The following is an 8,341-nucleotide window of genomic DNA, read 5'->3' as shown; positions in this document are numbered from 1 at the left end:
CTTAAACACTGGTATAAGATTGTGTTGTATCAAGGCCTGTCTGTGTGTGGACACTGAATCTTAAACACTGGTATAAGAATGTGTTGTATCAAGGCCTGCCTGTGTGTGGACACTGAATCTTAAACGCTGGTATAAGATTGTGTTGTATCAAGGCCTGTCTGTGTGTGGACACTGAACCTTAAACACTGGTATAAGAATGTGTTGTATCAAGGCCCGTCTGTGTGTTGACACTGAACCTTAAACACTGGTATAAGATTGTGTTGTATCAAGGCCTGTCTGTGTGTGGACACTGAATCTTAAACACTGGTATAAGATTGTGTTGTATCAAGCCTGCCTGTGTGTGGACACTGAATCTTAAACACTGGTATAAGATTGTGTTGTATCAAGGCCTGTCTGTGTGTGGACACTGAATCTTAAACACTGGTATAAGATTGTGTTGTATCAAGCCTGCCTGTGTGTGGACACTGAACCTTAAACACTGGTATAAGATTGTGTTGTATCAAGCCTGCCTGTGTATGGACACTGAATCTTAAACGCTGGTATAAGAATGTGTTGTATCAAGCCTGCCTGTGTGTGGACACTGAACCTTAAACACTGGTATAAGAATGTGTTGTATCAAGCCTGCCTGTGTGTGGACACTGAACCTTAAACACTGGTATAAGATTGTGTTGTATCAAGCCTGCCTGTGTGTGGACACTGAATCTTAAACACTGGTATAAGGATGTGTTGTATCAAGGCCTGCCTGTGTATGGACACTGAATCTTAAACACTGGTATAAGATTGTGTTGTATCAAGGCCTGCCTGTGTGTGGACACTGAATCTTAAACACTGGTATAAGATTGTGTTGTATCAAGCCTGCCTGTGTGTGGACACTGAATCTTAAACACTGGTATAAGATTGTGTTGTATCAAGGCCTGTCTGTGTGTGGACACTGAACCTTAAACACTGGTATAAGAATGTGTTGTATCAAGGCCTGTCTGTGTGTGGACACTGAACCTTAAACACTGGTATAAGGATGTGTTGTATCAAGGCCTGTCTGTGTGTGGACACTGAACCTTAAACACTGGTATAAGGATGTGTTGTATCAAGGCCTGTCTGTGTGTGGACACTGAACCTTAAACACTGGTATAAGATTGTGTTGTATCAAGCCTGCCTGTGTGTGGACACTGAATCTTAAACACTGGTATAAGATTGTGTTGTATCAAGGCCTGTCTGTGTGTGGACACTGAACCTTAAACACTGGTATAAGAATGTGTTGTATCAAGGCCTGTCTGTGTGTGGACACTGAACCTTAAACACTGGTATAAGATTGTGTTGTATCAAGCCTGCCTGTGTGTGGACACTGAACCTTAAACACTGGTATAAGAATGTGTTGTATCAAGGCCTGTCTGTGTGTGGACACTGAACCTTAAACACTGGTATAAGAATGTGTTGTATCAAGGCCTGCCTGTGTGTGGACACTGAACCTTAAACACTGGTATAAGATTGTGTTGTATCAAGGCCTGTCTGTGTGTGGACACTGAATCTTATACACTGGTATAAGATTGTGTTGTATCAAGCCTGCCTGTGTGTGGACACTGAACCTTAAACACTGGTATAAGATTGTGTTGTATCAAGCCTGTCTGTGTGTGGACACTGAATCTTATACACTGGTATAAGATTGTGTTGTATCAAGCCTGCCTGTGTGTGGACACTGAACCTTAAACACTGGTATAAGATTGTGTTGTATCAAGCCTGCCTGTGTGTGGACACTGAACCTTAAACACTCTTTTAGGAATGTGTTGTATCAAGGCCTGTCTGTGTGTGGACACTGAACCTTAAACACTGGTATAAGAATGTGTTGTATCAAGCCTGCCTGTGTGTGGACACTGAACCTTAAACACTGGTATAAGAATGTGTTGTATCAAGCCTGCCTGTGTGTGGACACTGAATCTTAAACACTGGTATAAGAATGTGTTGTATCAAGGCCCGTCTGTGTGTTGACACTGAACCTTAAACACTGGTATAAGAATGTGTTGTATCAAGCCTGCCTGTGTGTGGACACTGAACCTTAAACACTGGTATAAGAATGTGTTGTATCAAGCCTGCCTGTGTGTGGACACTGAATCTTAAACACTGGATGTGTTGTATCAAGCCTGCCTGTGTGTGGACACTGAATCTTAAACACTGGTATAAGGATGTGTTGTATCAAGCCTGCCTGTGTGTGGACACTGAATCTTAAACACTGGTATAAGGATGTGTTGTATCAAGGCCTGCCTGTGTGTGGACACTGAATCTTAAACACTGGTATAAGATTGTGTTGTATCAAGCCTGCCTGTGTGTGGACACTGAACCTTAAACACTGGTATAAGAATGTGTTGTATCAAGGCCTGTCTGTGTGTGGACACTGAATCTTAAACACTGGTATAAGGATGTGTTGTATCAAGCCTGCCTGTGTGTGGACACTGAATCTTAAACACTGGTATAAGATTGTGTTGTATCAAGCCTGCCTGTGTATGGACACTGAATCTTAAACACTGGTATAAGGATGTGTTGTATCAAGGCCTGCCTGTGTGTGGACACTGAATCTTAAACACTGGTATAAGATTGTGTTGTATCAAGCCTGCCTGTGTGTGGACACTGAACCTTAAACACTGGTATAAGGATGTGTTGTATCAAGGCCTGCCTGTGTATGGACACTGAACCTTAAACACTGGTATAAGATTGTGTTGTATCAAGGCCTGTCTGTGTGTGGACACTGAACCTTAAACACTGGTATAAGGATGTGTTGTATCAAGCCTGTCTGTGTGTGGACACTGAATCTTAAACACTGGTATAAGGATGTGTTGTATCAAGGCCTGCCTGTGTATGGACACTGAATCTTAAACACTGGTATAAGATTGTGTTGTATCAAGGCCTGCCTGTGTGTGGACACTGAATCTTAAACACTGGTATAAGATTGTGTTGTATCAAGCCTGCCTGTGTGTGGACACTGAATCTTAAACACTGGTATAAGATTGTGTTGTATCAAGGCCTGTCTGTGTGTGGACACTGAACCTTAAACACTGGTATAAGAATGTGTTGTATCAAGGCCTGTCTGTGTGTGGACACTGAACCTTAAACACTGGTATAAGGATGTGTTGTATCAAGGCCTGTCTGTGTGTGGACACTGAACCTTAAACACTGGTATAAGGATGTGTTGTATCAAGGCCTGTCTGTGTGTGGACACTGAACCTTAAACACTGGTATAAGATTGTGTTGTATCAAGCCTGCCTGTGTGTGGACACTGAATCTTAAACACTGGTATAAGATTGTGTTGTATCAAGGCCTGTCTGTGTGTGGACACTGAACCTTAAACACTGGTATAAGAATGTGTTGTATCAAGGCCTGTCTGTGTGTGGACACTGAACCTTAAACACTGGTATAAGATTGTGTTGTATCAAGCCTGCCTGTGTGTGGACACTGAACCTTAAACACTGGTATAAGAATGTGTTGTATCAAGGCCTGTCTGTGTGTGGACACTGAACCTTAAACACTGGTATAAGAATGTGTTGTATCAAGGCCTGCCTGTGTGTGGACACTGAACCTTAAACACTGGTATAAGATTGTGTTGTATCAAGGCCTGTCTGTGTGTGGACACTGAATCTTATACACTGGTATAAGATTGTGTTGTATCAAGCCTGCCTGTGTGTGGACACTGAACCTTAAACACTGGTATAAGGATGTGTTGTATCAAGGCCTGCCTGTGTGTGGACACTGAATCTTAAACACTGGTATAAGATTGTGTTGTATCAAGGCCTGCCTGTGTGTGGACACTGAATCTTAAACACTGGTATAAGGATGTGTTGTATCAAGCCTGCCTGTGTGTGGACACTGAACCTTAAACACTGGTATAAGGATGTGTTGTATCAAGGCCTGTCTGTGTGTGGACACTGAACCTTAAACACTGGTATAAGATTGTGTTGTATCAAGCCTGCCTGTGTGTGGACACTGAACCTTAAACACTCTTTTAGGAATGTGTTGTATCAAGGCCTGTCTGTGTGTGGACACTGAACCTTAAACACTGGTATAAGAATGTGTTGTATCAAGCCTGCCTGTGTGTGGACACTGAACCTTAAACACTGGTATAAGAATGTGTTGTATCAAGCCTGCCTGTGTGTGGACACTGAATCTTAAACACTGGTATAAGAATGTGTTGTATCAAGGCCCGTCTGTGTGTTGACACTGAACCTTAAACACTGGTATAAGAATGTGTTGTATCAAGCCTGCCTGTGTGTGGACACTGAACCTTAAACACTGGTATAAGAATGTGTTGTATCAAGCCTGCCTGTGTGTGGACACTGAATCTTAAACACTGGATGTGTTGTATCAAGCCTGCCTGTGTGTGGACACTGAATCTTAAACACTGGTATAAGGATGTGTTGTATCAAGCCTGCCTGTGTGTGGACACTGAATCTTAAACACTGGTATAAGGATGTGTTGTATCAAGGCCTGCCTGTGTGTGGACACTGAATCTTAAACACTGGTATAAGATTGTGTTGTATCAAGCCTGCCTGTGTATGGACACTGAACCTTAAACACTGGTATAAGAATGTGTTGTATCAAGGCCTGTCTGTGTGTGGACACTGAATCTTAAACACTGGTATAAGGATGTGTTGTATCAAGCCTGCCTGTGTGTGGACACTGAATCTTAAACACTGGTATAAGATTGTGTTGTATCAAGCCTGCCTGTGTATGGACACTGAATCTTAAACACTGGTATAAGGATGTGTTGTATCAAGGCCTGCCTGTGTGTGGACACTGAATCTTAAACACTGGTATAAGATTGTGTTGTATCAAGCCTGCCTGTGTGTGGACACTGAACCTTAAACACTGGTATAAGATTGTGTTGTATCAAGGCCTGCCTGTGTGTGGACACTGAACCTTAAACACTGGTATAAGATTGTGTTGTATCAAGGCCTGTCTGTGTATGGACACTGAATCTTAAACACTGGTATAAGGATGTGTTGTATCAAGGCCTGTCTGTGTGTGGACACTGAACCTTAAACACTGGTATAAGAATGTGTTGTATCAAGGCCTGTCTGTGTGTGGACACTGAACCTTAAACACTGGTATAAGATTGTGTTGTATCAAGGCCTGCCTGTGTGTGGACACTGAACCTTAAACACTGGTATAAGAATGTGTTGTATCAAGGCCTGTCTGTGTGTGGACACTGAACCTTAAACACTGGTATAAGATTGTGTTGTATCAAGGCCTGCCTGTGTGTGGACACTGAACCTTAAACACTGGTATAAGAATGTGTTGTATCAAGGCCCGTCTGTGTGTGGACACTGAACCTTAAACACTGGTATAAGATTGTGTTGTATCAAGCCTGCCTGTGTGTGGACACTGAACCTTAAACACTGGTATAAGAATGTGTTGTATCAAGGCCCGTCTGTGTGTTGACACTGAACCTTAAACACTGGTAAAATAATGTGTGTATCAAAGCCTGCCTGTGTGTGGACACTGAATCTTAAACACTGGTATAAGAATGTGTTGTATCAAGGCCTGTCTGTGTGTGGACACTGAATCTTAAACACTGGTATAAGATTGTGTTGTATCAAGGCCTGCCTTAGTGTGGACACTGAACCTTAAACACTGGTATAAGAATGTGTTGTATCAAAGCCTGCCTGTGTGTGGACACTGAACCTTAAACACTGGTATAAGATTGTGTTGTATCAAGCCTGCCTGTGTGTGGACACTGAATCTTAAACACTGGATGTGTTGTATCAAGCCTGCCTGTGTGTGGACACTGAATCTTAAACACTGGTATAAGGATGTGTTGTATCAAGGCCTGCCTGTGTGTGGACACTGAATCTTAAACACTGGTATAAGATTGTGTTGTATCAAGCCTGCCTGTGTGTGGACACTGAATCTTAAACACTGGTATAAGAATGTGTTGTATCAAGCCTGTCTGTGTGTGGACACTGAATCTTAAACACTGGTATAAGATTGTGTTGTATCAAGGCCTGTCTGTGTGTGGACACTGAATCTTAAACACTGGTATAAGATTGTGTTGTATCAAGCCTGCCTGTGTGTGGACACTGAACCTTAAACACTGGTATAAGAATGTGTTGTATCAAGCCTGTCTGTGTGTGGACACTGAACCTTAAACACTGGTATAAGGATGTGTTGTATCAAGGCCTGTCTGTGTGTGGACACTGAATCTTAAACACTGGTATAAGAATGTGTTGTATCAAGGCCTGCCTGTGTGTGGACACTGAATCTTAAACACTGGTATAAGATTGTGTTGTATCAAGCCTGTCTGTGTGTGGACACTGAACCTTAAACACTGGTATAAGATTGTGTTGTATCAAGGCCTGCCTGTGTATGGACACTGAATCTTAAACACTGGTATAAGGATGTGTTGTATCAAGCCTGCCTGTGTGTGGACACTGAATCTTAAACACTGGTATAAGAATGTGTTGTATCAAGGCCTGTCTGTGTGTGGACACTGAACCTTAAACACTGGTATAAGAATGTGTTGTATCAAGGCCTGCCTGTGTGTGGACACTGAATCTTAAACACTGGTATAAGATTGTGTTGTATCAAGGCCTGTCTGTGTGTGGACACTGAATCTTATACACTGGTATAAGATTGTGTTGTATCAAGGCCTGCCTTAGTGTGGACACTGAATCTTAAACACTGGTGTAAGAATGTGTTGTATCAAGGCCTGCCTGCATGTGGACACTGAATCTTAAACACTGGTATAAGATTGTGTTGTATCAAGGCCTGCCTGTGTATGGACACTGAATCTTAAACACTGGTATAAGATTGTGTTGTATCAAGGCCTGCCTGTGTGTGGACACTTAATCTTAAACGCTGGTATAAGAATGTGTTGTATCAAGGCCTGTCTGTGTGTGGACACTGAATCTTAAACGCTGGTGTAAGAATGATTTGTATCAAAGCCTGCCTGTGTATGGACACTGAATCTTTCCATCAGTGACACACTACTTGACTGACCAGGCTGACTCGCCACACTCATTGCATCTGGGACGTTGTTTCATTCAGTGTGTAGTCTACTGCGTCATGTTAGTTCAGTAGATTGTGTCCTTGTGTCTCCTCTATCTGCTTCCACCCTGAGAACCAGGCCAGACCACGTAATGGCGTGGGTGGCTCCTGATACTCTGTATGGCGTTAAGGTCTAAGGGAGGTGTTGCTGTATGCCCTGTACATTTGCTTGATTTCCTGGGATTCGATCCAAGGTTAGCTTGATAATGTTCTCCTCGGTCTTGGAGAAACATACCCATGATTGTGGGATTATGAGTTAAATGTCTTAAGACCTGCATGACATTGGATGAGATGCCATTATTTTAATGAAATACAGTTCAAAGGTCGTTTAACTTCACTGACTGACTTCTAGTCCTGGAAGCTGTCGAGACGACCTTGTAAAAGTAAATTGCCAGCGATTTCGTGTTATTTGATTGGCTAATTAAGCAGTAATTTGTGTGTAATTTGCCCAAATTAGACCACAACCACTTCCAGACTACTGTTTCCTGATTGGCTGATAATAGAATGGGCGGGGCCTGTGTTGTATTATTGCACTGAACAATGTCCCTGATTTCGTACTGTTGTCTTCATTTTTGAAGCAGTCCGTGTAGTTATCACTGTTAATGTATTTATTTATAAGAATTGACTTCAATATGTATTTGTGTTTATGGAGTTATAAACATAACAACCAGCGTGCACACATTGCCTCCATAAACCCATGAAATAGTGAAGTAAATTCCTAGAGAACTCCTAGACACAACAGTGTTTGGATGACAAAACCCAGCTTCAGTTACATATTAATATTGGCAAAATACATGTTTACGAAACATACTAGACAAACTGTAATGACTTTCAAAATAATGGAGCAAAATCAAACTTGTTAACCTCCCATTTAAGAATAATTGTGCTGTGTTTGGTATCCCCCCTTGTGGGAACTCCTCTCTCCCCCCCCCCCCCCCCCCCCCCCCCATGTGAGGTCACAACTGAAGCTATAATTCTCACTTAGCACCCATCCATTCCCCACAGGGTGGAAACTGGACTCACTCACTCACTCACTCACTCACTCACTCACTCACTCACTCACTCACTCACTCACTCACACTCACTCACTCACTCACTCACTCACTCACTCACTCACTCACTCACTCACTCACTCACTCACTCACTCACTCACTCTGTTTCCAAGTTTGTCTGAATCATGCCTGAGCTTGTGGGTTTCACTAAAGTGGTGAAGGTCTTACATCTGCATCACTTGACACTGGGGGGTATGACTGAAATACTGTTGAAGGCGGCATTAAGCCACACACACATATTTGAACAAAGATTTACATGA

The sequence above is a fragment of the Haliotis rufescens genome, unplaced genomic scaffold (genome assembly GCF_023055435.1).
Source record: "Haliotis rufescens isolate VD_foot unplaced genomic scaffold, xgHalRufe1.0.p SCAF_5, whole genome shotgun sequence".
Taxonomy (NCBI): domain Eukaryota; kingdom Metazoa; phylum Mollusca; class Gastropoda; order Lepetellida; family Haliotidae; genus Haliotis; species Haliotis rufescens.
Note: the sequence above shows the minus strand (reverse complement) of the source record.